This window comes from Bombus fervidus, chromosome 2 (genome assembly GCF_041682495.2).
Source record: "Bombus fervidus isolate BK054 chromosome 2, iyBomFerv1, whole genome shotgun sequence".
NCBI lineage: Eukaryota > Metazoa > Arthropoda > Insecta > Hymenoptera > Apidae > Bombus > Bombus fervidus.
Genome location: NC_091518.1, coordinates 22,810,257 through 22,826,582, shown reverse-complemented (window position 1 = coordinate 22,826,582; position 16,326 = coordinate 22,810,257). Strand labels below are relative to the sequence as shown.

The 16,326-nt window shown below is 49.1% G+C and overlaps 1 protein-coding gene across 4 annotated transcripts in view; it reads right to left on the bottom strand.

Moving 5' to 3' along the window:
* The window catches only part of LOC139998245 (uncharacterized), a 142,133-nt gene that overhangs the window by 99,510 nt on the left and 26,297 nt on the right, over positions 1 to 16,326 (bottom strand). For 2 of the 4 annotated variants that reach the window (XM_072022656.1, XM_072022657.1), the window contains exon 2: positions 2,309 to 2,408. The exons of the other annotated variants lie outside the window; for them this stretch is intronic. The gene's annotated coding sequence lies outside the window, so the exon portion shown is untranslated. The remainder of the gene's footprint in view (positions 1 to 2,308; positions 2,409 to 16,326) is intronic. 4 annotated transcript variants of the gene reach the window in all.

Here is a 16,326-nt window from a genome sequence, read left to right as displayed (position 1 = left end):
ACGAGGACACGCGATCGCTCCTATATACCGATCGATTCTTTGCGACTGAAACGTTGTTTCGCAAAACAGAACGTTACAATCCGCTCGCCTTCTCCTATCGAATACCGATGCGAAACTCTATTCTCGTTTCCCTCGCGTCTAACACGCGCAAAGTCTCCGCTATTCGCGTCTCGAACTTTCCAACCTGCATAGTCATTAATCGTGCGTCCTATAACCAACGTTTAAATACCCTGAACTGTAGCGTTCAAAGTTCGCTGTAACCTAGCACAGGTCTAAACAAATTCTCGTCACGCTGCACAATCCATCGGGCGGTCTCTCGCCCGGCAAACGCTACGCGTTAGACGTTTCAAGATACCGTTGTTCCTTATTCTTGTACTCTGGCCGTTCCGTACTTTTACCGCTGGAAAGGAATCGTCAGTGCCGAATAAGGCGAATTCGCCTGCTGGAAATTTCGCGAAGCGATATCGACGATACGATGGTAAACCGAACCGGGGCGTTGTTAGAGAGGCGCACGTACGATTCGAGACTGGAACGATCGAGTCGTGCGGACAGCCGCGAGGAAACGCGTCGAAGCTCGAAAACAATGGCGACACGCGACAAGACGCTCGATCGCCGAGTCGACGAATCGAGACGCCGCTTCGTAGACGCGCTATCGTCCACGTGCCGATTCGCCCAACGACAACGTCCGGTCAGGCTAACCGTTCGTGCTAATTATCGCGTGGTTTTCGTCGTCTGCAGAAGGAGGACGAACGCTCGCGAGAGACGGAGAAGGCGCGTGCGGATGGAGAGAACAAACAGAAGCGGATAATTTATTCGGTAAGCCCGGTGTGCCGGCGGGTTAGCGCCGGCGGACTAGCGCCAGCGGGTTAGCGCCAGCAGGTTAGCGCCAGCGGGTTAGCGCCAGCGGGTTAGCGCCAGCGGGTTAGCGCCGCGATAATAATGCTACGCGACATCGCGGAGATCGATTCTACCGCGTTTCTCTATTCAAACATTTACGATTTTATGATTGAATTTGGTCGTCCGCGAGGCAGCGGCGTTTCGTGCGTTTGCACGATCACGGCGCTAACGATCGCCATCGCGAATACGTTACTCAGGACCGTGGAATTAAATTGTCATCGATTCTGGCGCAGAACGAGCGCGTTTCGTCCAATGAAAAGTAAAAATGCAAGAAACGGAAAATGAGAATTTCGATGAGAGACGTGGAAACTCGGTACAAATTTTTCAAACTTTGAACGTTACGTCGCCACGTTCCCTTAACGGAACGTTCGTCCAACCGTATAACGAGTAACATGTAGAATAAATAAAGCAATGGCGGTAATTTTTCGCGTTCCACGCGACATTTGTCGATTTTCCCGGAAGCTTCTCGAAGAAGTCGCGCAACGATTTCGATCGATATCGTCCACGGCCTCCAGCCACGCGACCTTACCTCTTAGTAAGTGTAATTCGACTCGAGAAACTCAGCCGCGGTCGCAAACGCTTTTTCCCTTCTCCGTCGACGTTGATTTCAGATAATGGTCGCCGCGTACGGATTTCTTGGTGATTCGTCGCGCCGTTGACGCGAAATTTAAACCGCGAATTTATATGTAAATTACTCGTTCAACGGGAATAAGTGTATCTCGCGTGTGTACATCGTGGCGATAGAGATCCAGCACCGATGAGGCTCGTCTTCGGCCACGATGAAACGTATAAACGCTCGAGAGGGCCGAGAACGCGCTGCGACCTAATATTTCTAGTATAGTTCTAGTAGCGTTACAGTTCTCGTTGCGACGATGCAACGATGATGTCGAGAAGCACAGAAAAAGAAAAGAAAAGAAACGCCCGGTTATTAACGTATAGCGTCGCGTTAGAAAAACTGTTCGTTGAGTTTGTCGGTAAGTTTGATCCGCGTGAAAGACGAACGAGGATCCGATGCAACGCGTGCGCAGAGCCGAATGTATTTCTTCGCGTTCCACGTTCAAAGATCGAAACGTAGTTGCAACGCAACGATTAATTATCGTGGATGCTCGATGCACTTGCTCGCGCTTTATCGCCTCGTCGAACCAGATGCCTCTCGTTTGTTCGCGATCCACGTAAAGAACGCTTTATTCGTCTGGCTGGTTGCGACGTTGCCTCTTCCGAAGGCGAGCGTGTGTGTACGAGAGGAGAAGGAGTATCGATTTCTACGGAAATTAATTCTACCTGCGCAAACGTGGTAAATAGGAAGGGAAGAAATTGCGGATGATCGAGACGCGTTCGGCCTGACTCAGACCCGCTTCTCTCTTACGAAACTGCTGACAGGAAAAGGCTCGGTTACGTACGAAACACTTACCGATGATTTACGCCGAACGATAACTGCCCCGTTTCGATCGAAACGTGATCCCGCGCGCTTCCAAATGGAAATCAGGGTACACCTTATGCCGGTACAGTCGCTGTAACAAACGAGAATAACGGCTTCTTTAAGATATGGCTAACGGACGCACGGCTGTACGGATAACGCAGCACGATAGATAGGGGAACGAGGGAAACGCGAGGGGGAAAAGCGATCACGATGAACGATCGTGCAATTAAAGAGAACGTAGCCGCCGCGGCCACCGTTTCTTCTTTCCGTTTATTCGCTTTCGATATTCGCTCGTTCGCGAACATTTAGAAAAAAGGATATTCGGGACTTGGAAACGACGGTAAGCATGGTAAACGATCGATAAACGGCATTCGCTGTTCGATAGTTGAAATCGCTACTCTGATTAAAGTTGTCGCAAAGGGTGACGGCTCTTGCTCGGAGAATGTACGGCGCTCGATTATTCGTGTGCTGCTTGTCGTCGCTTTAAATTACCATTTACAGTCTCGGTATCCGGACGGTTCGAGGAGCGAGTAGAACCATCGGCGAAACGTCCGCGGAGACAAAAGAATTACGCTTGCTCCCCTATCCACGGATGTACCAATGGTGTATCTTTTCTACGTAGCTCGGCTGCACTCGCTCCACTCGCCGTCCGTTCTTTCATTCGCCGAGCTCTTTATGCTCGGCTGGCGATCGATCGCACGACGTCGACGTCGCGCTTAACACCGTGCGCCGATTCCCTCCTTTCTCGGCACAAGACGCGACAGATTATTTGCCGCCTACCGCTGTCGTTCGTCCACGCATAAAAATTCCCTGCCTCTCCTTTATCTTCTTCGTTAGCAGCACGCGTTTCATTTTCCCGTCACAGTTGCTCCGTGATTCGTGAGCTCCCTTTTTCGCCCTTTGTCGTCATCGCGTTCGTCGACCAGCGAGTTCTGGCGCGAAACGGTTGGCGGATTGCGCTGCGATGAAAGACGCCAGGCTCTTTTAAAACGAGGCTCTTTAAGAAGGAATCGCGTGTGGTCGTTGCGTTTACCAGGCAAAGAAAGATCGCGGAGATCGATACGCGATTGGAACATATACGCGGCCCTTTGAAAAATTCACCGTCGTGTTTGTCGATGAATCTTTTGGAAGAACTCGGGCGATTCCTGCTAGACGCGAGCAATCGAATAGCCGGAAATAATATTCGGCCTGCGATTCGGATAAACTGTGTTTTTCGGTCCTCGCGAAACTACCGGCCGTCGCGCCACCCGTGAAACAAGCTCGTTGGCACGAAGCAACGACACCGTGAATTCCACTTACACTCTGCACTATCCCGTATTCGTTGGTAGTCGCGAGTATACGCTTGATAAATCGCAACTAGAAAACTCGCCAGGAATTTTCGTATTAAACGTCTCGTAGTAAACGCGATATTCGAGAACCATTGGTTTAATCGATGGAAGGCTGTACACGTAGTACGTGCATGCAGGTTGTTCGAGTTGTTTGGTACTCGTGGATTTATCGACTGCGAAGCTTCGATGCTCGCGTCAACGCCTCCATAAGAAACGGGAAACGGGACAGCCACGAGTAAAAAACCAGGCTAAACGAAAATATACCGTTTCTTCGTCCTTCCTGTCTCAACGTCTATCCTTCAACGATCGTCCGTTTCGCCCATCTAATTGTCGCCGTCTACCGAACAAAAAATTAAATCCTTCGGTTATTTTACTCGTACACCGCCTTTCGCTTCTCCGAATTACAAGGTACTCGTACGCGTAGAATGCAAACTAGTAGCCCGCCTTCGTATCTCTGAAACTACAGATGTTGTTTAACTTTATAAGTCTATCCGAGCCACCCGGTCCATTCTAATGCTCTTATCTAGCATAATACCGTTCGCCGCCAGGAGAATTTATATTAGCTTGGCGCTTCGTGCTCTCTGTACGTTTCGTCCGAAATAGCCTAGTTCTGAGTAGAGACCCGAACGAATAATTTAGCCGCGAAAGTTAGAAAAAAGAAATAGCGAATAAACCGAGATTCGTCCGTTGAACGAGTCGTTTATTCCAACATCGCCACTCGTTTTAACTTTCTTTTGCATTAACCGATGTACGTTTTACGAGACTAAATAAATTTACTACATCGTCAACGACTGTTTTACACCGTAGAAACCTTAATTTACTTACTCGATTTAATTTAATTTTGCCTTTATTTTACAGGGTATTGCCGCGGTGATCGAACGAACCATCTTCGCCATCACGAAACAGCCTCGATCCGCGCGTCTTTCCAGCATGTCTGCCGAAACGGAGACTTTCGAGGCGTAACCTGTATCGAGTTGCCATTTGCAATTCGTTATGCCGAAAGAAATACAGCTGCGAACATTCGGCAATAAGCGACGTTACGAGTCTCGCTGCTTTCGTTGTTAAAGTCGGTTTCGCTTGTTTTCGCGAGTGCGAGATAACCGAGGAAGATGATGAAATTGGATATTTGCGATTTCAGGAAACAATTAGAGGGATCGTTAGCTTTTACGGACCAAAGAGGAAATAAGAATGGAAAGACGTAGCGAGCGCTTTAACGTCGAGTTCCTCGAGGAAATAGATTCCCGTACGAGTAGTATACAGCGGCGCGAATGAAAATCGATTTACGAAAACTCGGTAGCCGTATACCGCCGTACCGTGAGAAACGTTACATCCTCGAAGACAGAAGTAACCGGCAAAGGAGCCGCGAAACCAAAGTTGCCTAGGAACGTCGAGATTACATCTTCGGGATATATCGGATTTCTTCGCGCATATATTTCGATATATCGATCTCCTTCCATCCCTATCTTCTCGACTACGCCGCTTTCCTTTCTTTTCCTTTTTCTTCTTTTCTTTTTTTTTTTTTTCTTTTTTTATATATATTATTCCAGCCTGCCTCGTCGAATCGAATCGTCGAAAGCCTGATCGAACGTACGAAGCCGTTCATAGAGCGACGTTCAAAGCGCGAAGGACGGGATACGCTGGATTCGACGAGCCAGACGAAACACGGGGACTGCTACTGTGGCGCGGCCAGTGAAAAGACGGGTCAGAGACTACCGGCGACTGCGACGCGCGGCCGGACCAAAGGCTGCCGTGACTACTCGCCTCGCTTTCGCCGATCAGGCGACGCGCCAGCGTCTCTGCTTGTTTATCGTATTTCCGCGAGTCTCGAACGACCAAAGAAAGGTAGCGTGATTCGTTGGTCAAGTACGTTAAATTGCTCGTATTTAATCGCTGTGTTTTCCATTGTCTCCCGTTGTCTGAAATCCGATACGAATAAAGTTAGCCGGACGGACGTCGATCCATTTCGGCAAAACAGAACAGACTGCGATTAACCGAGATCGCGGTTAGGTATTAATTAAAGCGCTTCGATTAGATTTGTAGGACTTTAGGAGGACCTGTTTCGCGTCAAACGGTTGCGTCTGTATCCGCTGTATGAGCCGAGTCGACGGGACCCGAATGCCGTCGAGCACTTTCGAAATAATTACACGTCGTTCAAACATCCGCGACGATAGGAAACGCTCGACATAGCGCGTTCCAACGTTTCGGTGAAACGCGACGCGCGCGCTAACGAGATGATCGCGCGCAGTTCTAAACAACCGCGTGTACTCGAGGACCAAGGAAAGAGCTTAAGATCTCTACCTTTAGGCACTCCGCTCGCACCAGCTCGCGCCATCTCCTTCGACTTAAGCTTCTCTGTTCTCGTTTCGCTACTTGCAATTTCATTTCGCCTTACGCTTGCGTAGTCGTACGTCTGTCGCCGTACGCAGTTTGTCCCTCGATAATAATGGTAATAATAACGGTAACGATAATAAAAACGGAGGAATAAAAACGATAAAAAGAGAAACGCGACGGAAACAATGAACCGGGGACGAAGCGCGCGTTCTAATTTTAAGGTTTAATCTCGCCGGATTGAAACACTCGATATTCTCGACGGTCGTACCTCTGGCAAACGGACAGAGATCCGTTAACGCAAACGACTGCGTGCCCCATTTTCTATCCGTCTTACGAAATATCGAAACTGCGAGCAACTTCGAACGACGGTTTTAACCGTGACGGTATTGTCGCGCAGCGTCGCTTTAAACGACTATCGCGAGATTAAACAATTAGAAAGTAGCATTCGTTAACGCGTTTTCAACTTGCGAGTTACTCGCGCGACGAACATCCCAACAGACTTGTACTTTGCAATTGCTCGTCACGATGCCTCGAGGATGCTTCGTAACGCAAACATATTCGTTAACTTCGAAGAAACTCGACTCGAGACGATCGTCTAAAGGGAAGAAGACGCCGGTTCGTTATCCATTTCTGCTGCTAGCGTAATTGTAAAAATATTTTCACGAGGCGAAGCAACGGCCGAGTGAGAAACAACGAGGTACGTATTCGCGTGGATCTTATTTTACACGGTAGCATCTGTTCCAGTCAGAACGATGGCGGTTAATTAACGATCGGCCGAGTAAAAACCGGATCGGTCGGAGTATTTCGACGAGACGACCGCAAAGCGAAACGCTGAAATATCCGACGAACGAAACTGCAGTCGAGAATTAACGACGAGGCCGGGCCGACTTCGGCGTTAACACGAGCCCCGAATGAAATACCGACCGGAATTTCCCCTTTTTCCCGCCGCCACCATCACCCACCGCCGCGCTCTTCGACCCTTTCCCACCGACGAGAATAAGCGCGCGTATAGTATAAGCGTGCGACGTCTCCCCCTCGAGTCAACGTATTATATAGGATCGGGTATCGCAAAATTTATCGTTTCGCGGAAGATCCATTCTTCGGATAGAAAGGCGAATGCTGCATCGTCAAACTGGTTCCAACGGTTTACGCGAAATCGTCGACGGCTTTGGTCGTCGCGTTGACCAACAGTTTCCACGCTGTCAACGAACGTTCGATAAAAAAGAAGAGCGTAACCGAGCGAATCGAATTCGTCGTATCGTAATAATCGGACTCGAGCTCGGAGAGCTAACCGCGGAGGAAAGGAAATAAGGCCAACGATACCTACCCATTGATAAAATAAACTGTAACTCGAGAACAAGAGCATATCCAGCATACCGCGTAGGTTTATTTCCTTCCGATTCGTCCTGTATTTCAATTCGATTCCACGTCCGTTAATCTTGCAACGGTATAAGCTGGCAAAGTTACGATTCTAAAATTACCACCTCTAACGTTGGAACGGTAGATTCAACTTCTATCTTGCTATTTTTCTCTCGAAATGTGTCTAGCTTTGCCGGAAATTCGTACGATCGGAGCGTTTAAGGGAATTTTGGGACGAGAATCGGCAAATAAAAAGCGTTGAACGTGACGCGATGAAAAATTCGTCGATGCGTTCGCAGCGAGCGCCGAAACGAATAAATTTCAGCGTGAGTTGGCGGAATTTTGTCACCGCCTGAAATTAATCGGTCGAAGTCGGTCACGCTACGATTGGGTTAATCGCTTTTTTGTCCACAGGGGACACGGTACGCGTCCAGCGCAGGCTGTACGTTCTACGTACATGCAACGTTTCCCCTCCTATTTCGATGCCTTCGCGATCTACATCTGTTGGAATTTCGGGTACAGGCGCGCCCACGTCGACCGGCCATCGGTGACGAAAATTCGTGAAATTTTTATTTGCCCGTTCTGTTTGCGAATACCGTTCTCGTCGTTACAAGCAAATCGGATCGAATGTTTGCGCGCGGCCGTGACGATCCAAATTAAATACGCCGCGAAATATCGTTGGAACGGACGGGACGTCGTGGCTCGTCTCGACGACCTACACCGAAGCCGTCATTCGCTGCTCTCCGTTGTTGCCGCTCGTGCTCGTTAAGCGTGACGATTACGCGAATGGCAGATATCGAACGTGGAACGAGTCCGCCGCCAAGAATTCGGCCAGTCGTTCCAAAGATACGATGCCTTCCTCTACTTTCTTTCTTCCGGTTTTGACAATTCCAACGAAAGTAAAGAAAGCGAAACTTTGTACGCGCGTGTGTATCTCGGTGTTGTTATCGCCAGAATTCCTTCTTCCCGTGCGAGTTTAGATCCACGGTTACGTACTTGCATTTCGCGCAACATTCTCATCCTCGTAGTAGCATTTTTCCCGCGAAAGTGAAACTTTCTCCGAGTTTCAATTTCATCGCGGTGGCGTGTAATCCGGCGCGGTATCGCGCGAACAAGGATCACGGTCGGGCGATAGATTCTTTTCCATCGAATCGGAAACGAATCTACGGAAATGTCCATAGTAGTCGGGTAGTCGATAGGAACGATTTCGGAGAAGGTGTCCTCTAGCGGACCACCACCACCACCACCGCTTAACCACAGAGTGGACACGTAGTCTACGGATAATAGCGGAAGATGGTAGAAACTAAGGGATAGTTGGCGAAGCGGAGCAATTTCGCGTTGCCGTAAGAACTCAAGGCGTAGGATTTAATTAGAACCGTAGTTATCTACTCCGTAGATAAATATCGTAGTATATAGGTAGCAGTAACGAGTAACGCTTCGCTGGAAATAGTACCTCGTCGAGGCAAAAGATATTTCTCGATTCAATTATTTTCTTATCTCATCGTTGATCTTAACGTTAAGCGCATAAGTATGTATCGGTTGTTGTCTCTTGTTTCATTTCTCGGTGTAACACAGCCGGTTTAACGTCTTCTTTCGGATATGATTAACGAAACGAAATCTAAATAGAAACTCGTCTAGTTGGCTGAATGTCGCGCTAAGCGCTCTGCCTCGGATATCTCGTACATATTTTTGCGTAATTTTGGCACGCTATATATTTTTCAAATCCTAAATTTCCCAGAAATTTAGAGACATTTGAAATAAGTAATTACGGAGATCGCGATAGAGTGGATCGCCGCGGATTGCGCACGGTCAGCGATTTTCGGATTGCTTCGAGACGGAGATTGGCGTTTCGCACAAAAGATCGATCGACGCGCTTTAATTTAATATATCAGCCAAGCGATATTACGATCGGCGTAAATCCCAAGGTTCGACATAGCCACGCTTTCAATTTCCTAACGGTCGCGTCTACCGGGTAAACACTATAAGAGGATGAATTTCATCCTCTTATCGGTCAGTTTGAGCTGATTACCGGCCAAACGGTATACATCGTAAAGTGCAGGGTAAAAGCTCACCGTCCCGAGCAAAGGCAATATTTCTAGCGATTTATTAATCTCTCGCAACGCGCCCTAACATCGGCTAGTTTCAACCGTTTCACGAACAGAATTATCAACGGTTACGTTAACACGGTGGACGGGTAAAGAGGAAAGCTCGTCCATTTTTCTATATTTCGCGAGAAAACGGAAAACGCAATTGCAACGATTCGATGAGAACGGAGCGCAACGAAATTGAACTCGCTAGCCTCTTAAGGGCAACTGTAAGTAACTCGACTCGTATTCGCTTTACGAGGCGAACGTACAGACACTAGCCAACAGATACGTTACGTACTTGGCCGGTGTTTTCTCTAAAAGCAAATCTCCGCGTCTATTCTCGCGCCACTTGGTTCGAAACAAGCGCGACGTTAGACCGGCCAGAGATTCGCCGGAGATCGACGGGTTAACCGAGAACGAACGAGAAAGGGGAAAAAGGGAAAAAGGGAGGAAAGTGGAAAAGGAAGAGGTAAAACGTGGACTTTACTCGGCACGATTACGAGACTGCTAAGCCGTCCTAATTGGCCAAATCTTCTTAGGATTCGCGAACCGCCGATAGCAGCTATTTCAATTTTCGTACGCGGCGTTGGCGAGCGCAGAGTGGAGAGAGAAAGCGCGATAACAGGATGAAACTCGGACGGCGTCGGTCAGTTCGAGCCGATGTAGCGAGCAAGCTATACACGGCGTAAATTGCAAATTAGCTTAAGCCGGTTTTGATAGGGTTTACGCTGGCTGGCTGGCTGGCTGGCTGGCTGGCTAGCTGGCTGGCTGGGCCGGAGAGACACGAGCAACGCTTTCAAGAATCGTGTACAACGTGATTTGTACAGAGAAAGAGAGAAAGAGAGAAAGAGAGAAAGAGAGAAAGGGCGGGCGTGTGCGCGTATCAGAGAGATAGGCTAAGGGGCAAAACAATGGAAACCGCTGTAACCGGAACGAGAATCGGCGGTGGCGCGCTATTAAACGCTCGAGCGATTCTCCGTTTCGCTAAGAGACACGCGTCTCTCGTCGTCGAGTTGGTCCTTCGCCGAGCGACGAATCGACGCGACGGGGCAATTCGTCCGGCCCCAACGTGCCTGCTTTTCGTCGACGTGTCGCGTCGTTCGCGCGAGCCAAAGCCGCTGGTCGACCGTTTCCGATGTCGAATAGAAGAGCAAAACAGGAAAATTCCGCCTGCTAACGGACGAACGCTTTCTTGGAAAACGTAAATTGGAAAAACAGCAGAGTGGAATAGCCAATTGTTCTTATCGGTGGCGTACGATTCGACGAGACGCGAACGGATCTGGTGGAATCGGCTCGAAAACCGGCTCCTCTGGCAATCCCTTTTCCTATAGTATTATCCGTTTCGCGAAGCCACTTCTAGAAACTTTTATGTAATAGTCGAGTTCCTAAGTGGGTTAAGATATCGCGTAGCGCAAAGTCAGGAAAACCGTCAACTCTGTAACGCAAGCGCGACGCCAAAGACGTCGTCAACTCCTATCAAACTATCGGTCGCCGCGTAACGTGCAACTTGGTTTTCCATGCGAAGCCAAAGGTAGAAAACGAGTTGCAATTATCGCGGTAACGTGGCTGGTATCTCTATAACGAAGCGGCTACGCAACGTGAAACGCAAGATGCTCGAGTTCCACCGAGCCGATAGCTCGTGTGCCGAAATCCAACGAAAAACTTGGAAAATCCATTGCTCGAATATCGGCCGAAAAAAAGACAACGCGGGACGTGACGTCGGCAAAAAAACGAGGGGGAAAAAAGAGAGAAAAAAAGATCGAGGGGAAAAAACGAGGAGAAACGAGCGGGAAAGCCGTGACGGGGTCAGAGGAAAGCAAATAAACCGAGCAAATTCGCGGCAATAAAATTCCGGGCAACGTTCTCCGATTCGGAAGGGGAAACGAACGACAATTTGGTGGGACGCGTACGGGAGGGACGGTGAGCGCGCAGCGCGTTTATAGAGGCATCGAATTCGTGGCCGTCGATCGCCAATTCCCGTCGAATCGAGCCGCGATCCCCCTCGGAACTCCAAGACCAGAGAAACGGACTAATTACGGGGCGCAAAGGCTCGTTCGAAATTGGCATTCTTTCGTACGGAACGAAGAGAAGCGAAAGGTCGAAGGGAAAACGCGTCGCCGGACAACGGTATAAACTATGTGCTTTCGATTAAACGGGACGCTCGCGATAACCGTGCCATGGTCTCGCGCATTCGTTGGAAAAACCTAAGTAGGATAGAGGGTTATATCTGGGACGAGTTAGCGAGCAGGTGCGTGGTCGGGAAGAATGGAAAGAAAACGAACGCGCATCGAGTAACGTCGTGCGTGAAACAATGAAAACGGCGAGATGCCGTAATAGTCGGAACGGGGATCCGTGGCAGCGCCGCTATTAAATGGCGCTTAAACGGTATCCACGGCCGACCTCTAACCTTTTCCAATACCTTCTCTCGCAAAGTCTCGTCTTGTCTTTTGCCAGGACGACGCTTTACCTCGCGTCGTTCAGCTCGCCATGGGCACGGTCGATCGAATCGTTGTTTAAAATTCATCGCCCGATGCGCCAACGGCTGTATCTCCGATAACGGTGACTAGCGAAACATCGAACGTAGAACGTTACAACAACTACTCGCCGTAGCCGTGAAAGAGTGAAAGAGGCGAGCGTTAGGTCAGCCACTGTTCCCTAAAGAATCGAGTGGCGCTTATAGGCGTCTTAACTTGCTGATGAAAATCTGAATGTTCGTGCCTGGAAATTTGACGGATTCGCAAGCCAGGTATGTGGTAGGTAGGAGCCAGTAGATGGTACGCGGATACGGTGTATCTTAACGCGGAAACGCTCGACCAACGTGCGAATATCCGGGCGTCCGTCGTTAACGATGTATCGTGAAAGGAGCAGAAACGAGGGTGCCGGGAAACGAGCGGAATCGCTCGAGCTATCGCGCGGGAATCCAACGGCGAACGCCGGGCGTCGCGTCGCTCCATTCCCTGGCCGATGCCACACGGCCTAGTATGCCGGCACACAAATCTTCCGGTGAACCAACTATTTAAAGGGATCGGTTCGTTGCCGGGGTCACCGGTGCGCGCCTCGTAAATCCTGCGTCGCTCGAGATGGCTCGAGATAGCAGCCGAACCAGCCGATGCCTCGAGAAACCACACACACAGGCGGGTTAAACGCCTGTTATTTGCCATAAACACCGATAAAATTAATCTTCTCGCGGATAGATGGTATTCGAAGGGAATACGAAGTGATGATAGACGCCGGTAGCTTAACAGGGGGAAACAAGCCGGTTGAACGCACAGCAAGCATCGATTTTAAACGACGGCTGGTTAACGAAGCCGGAATTTTGCAACTGGCCACGGAACGGCGACGCTTTTTGTCGTGATGGAGCGTGTATTCGTGCGTGCGCCCGGGATCATGTATCGTCCATACAAACTTGCTCGATATTTCGTGAATAAATTCGAAAAATTTCGTTTCAAACCGCTAACGAAATCGCGTCACACTCGCGTACCAGTATTTCTCTATAAAGGACCGCACGCTGTAGCTTTCGTAGATTCTGCCGTAACACAGTTTTATCGAAGATATCGTAACGCGTTCTATCTTCGTCTTTCTTCTTCCTTTTTCTCACCCGGCTACCTCTCTCTTTCCCGTCAAGCTACCGTTCGTTGGAAATTCAACGAACCCGTCCGTCCTGTTAAATCCTCGAAATCGAATCGAAACTTTTCTCACCGTTATCCAAAATTGCCCGGTCGCGATCGTTTCTCGCGTAAGTACGCGCCACGGATAATTATAGCCAAGCGAGTATCGAACGCTGCCGTCCGGTATATTCGTCGACAACTTGTTCCGCGAAGCGAGCGAAAAGAAAAAAAAACGAGGTTACGAACGAGTCGCCGTTACTCGCGTCAGAGAACCGTCGTTTACGGTAAACAGGACTGAAGATACGTGATCTATCGTCCGAGTCGAACACGTCGACGACTAACATCACCTTGTAATATAAATCAGATAAGATTCCAAGTTACATTCTATATGGTATATAAAATTGCTAGTTGATCGCGTTGGTCTCGAGCGAGCGAAGAAGAGAACGACTAAGGACGATTAAGGAAAGAAAGACGTTTCGTCCATCTCGGAATCGCTCGGGTTGTAAATCACAGGCGTTGTAAAGAAAAACTTTTTTCGCCGCCTCCACGGCCTTTCTACGTCGAAAATGATAAAAGATTGGAAGGAGAACGACAGGGATAAATACCGTGCGTTTTCAAAGACGCGTGGAGGAGTTTGCGGAATAGAGGACGAAAGCGCGTACGAATTTCAAACGTACTGCGGAGTCCTATCTCTCGGAAGTAACGAGTGGCACGATCGATCTCCGAACTGGTAAACTTGCGGGCAATTTAACACTAGCGCGAACGAAGTATTTATCGTTTGTTTCGAAGGTTAGGACGCGCTCTCGCATCTCCATACGCTTTCCGAATGGCCATCCGTCTTTACCGCTTGGCGATCGATTAATTTTCCATTGGATCTTTCGACTGGTTCTCGGTCGATCGAACCCGCTTCGAAAACGTTCGATCAATCAGGACGATGTTATATATACCGTTGAGCGGAACGAGAACGTTGGACCGAGATCGATAGGATCGGGAAAGGAACGGCGGACGAATGGAGAAATCGAGGAAAATGGACGTCGATTCGAAGAACGGACGTACGTCTTACGCATTCGCGGAATTCGAAATGAGCCTGAGCCGACACATTTTTCTCCCTTATCGGCCGATAAGCGACCACGGGAGTTCCGGCTATCGAGAGTCCCATGGGTAATTTAGGTTTCGACGGGGTTCGCTCGTCGACGTTCGATCGCCAACGTTTTAATTCCATCTGACCGCCTCTCGATCCCGGTTTCGTTCCGCGTAGGAAGAGAGGCGACGTTTCAGACGCTTTACGATCCCGCTTATTCCCCTGGCGCTCGTTTAATCGCCGCTTCTTTTCGCAATGCGGCCGAACGTCGTTCCGTCCGCAACCATATCGGACTCGTGTCTTGCACGAGGTGCGCTAATATCTCTCTGACTGGAAATTTTAGCCGGTACGGCTGCCGCTATTTTTCTACGGTAAAGCTGCCGTTATCGTTTTTTACTTGTATCTTTTTGAGAGTTTTCGAGCGGCACTGTACTCGTACGATGCGTTCGAGCGGAAACTAATTGTACCTACCAACCGGACCCCGGTCATGTTTGTTGCGTTGTAAAATCTCGATTATCCGACCTTTCTCAGGCGCGGAAAAATTAATCGAGGGGAACGAACAGCTACCTTTTATCTCCGAACCCCGACGCTTTCCTCCGTGATACCCGCTGCTCGCTTATCTCGTACCGCGCGTTCTATTAGCCAGTGAAATTTCCATCAGCCGTGCTCGCTCTTACGGAGCAGAACTTTTGAGATACTTTCGAAGTTTGCGTTTCGCGCGCGACTCTTTCCTTCTTCGTTGAACGCGTCGAACAGGCTACGAACGAATTCAAAGATTCGTCGACAACTATTCCAATTACGCGAAATAATCGCGCTGCTGTCGCACGATCGTGGCCGAGTTCGCGGAAACTATACGGTTCGCGCGAGCGAGCTTGGCGTTTTCGTCGACTTGAAATATCGCCGGTGCCAGAAGGAAACTCTGTCTCGCGGACCGATAAGGCGGGGGCGGCGTTCTTCCGTTGCTGCTAGGATCCGCTGAAATATCGCCGGAAGCTCGTCTTCCACCGGAAGTGATTTCTTCCACCGTAATAACTCAAACTTTGCATTTTCCGCGAATCCTCTATAATTCCACCTAATGACCGCGACGCAACTCGTGCACGCGCCAGCTTCCGGATCTCCTTTTCGTCCCTGTGTATGTGGTAATTCATGTCGGAGCGTAAGGTTTTCGAACGATTTGGTTCTCCTTAAGCCACGTTGAAATTCCACTCTGCAAGGAAGATTGGAATTAACGAGACCGGAGTTGGTCGAATCTACGAGCAAACGTGTCAGAAGGAAACGAATACCGTATCTTTCCATGTCGTCGCCGTCCACGTTCTTGCGATTCTGCCACGCGATATTCCCTGCGTTGCTCGATAAGATTAATTACTCTATTACGGAACTTTGCAACGAGCGAAGCCGAAACATCGATCTTGCCAACGAAAAACCAACGACAATTAATTCGACTGTGAGAACAAAGCCGCCAAGTCTAACGAACTTGTTTCCAAACAATGGAACTCGAACGTCGACGAAAGACGACGTTAGTCGCTATAAACTACGCATGCGTTATCAATTAGAAATCCAGTTTCTTTGCGCGTGATTTGTTCGAACGAAACGCGACGGTACGTGATCGAACAGCACTGAAATCGCTGAATGGAAGATTTCACGAGCAGAGAGAGAGAGAGAGAGAGAGAGAGAGAGAGAGAGAGAGAGAGGGAGGGAGGGAGGGAGAGAGGGAGAGGGACAGACAGACGAACAGAAGAAAAAGCGGAGGCAAAGGATGCGACGAAAGAGCAAAGTAGACACCCGGGGGAATACATCAGCGATCAATCTCGACAAAGTCGAAAACCACCGGGAACGAGAAAAAAACGATTCTTTAATACTTCCAACACGATCTTTCGTGGTCCGATAAATTCGAAAAAAAGATCTATCGTTATGCGACGACGACAGCGTACCTTCGATACGCGTTCCCTTTGCCGAGTATAGCGTAAAATATGTATTTCGTAAAATATGTATTTTGTAAAATTTGGAAAAGTGCCTCCTCGATTTTGGCGTCTGTTGACGAATCGACGAGTTGGATCGCTCGCTACCTGATTAAAACGGTTCGGCTCGCAACACCATCGAGAATGCGATGTTGCGGATGAGAGGAAACGGCGATGATACGATATTCGAGGAATTGAGCGAGACCGCGTAATCACGAGCACGCCTCAGGAAACCGCCATCGGACACGACTGGATCG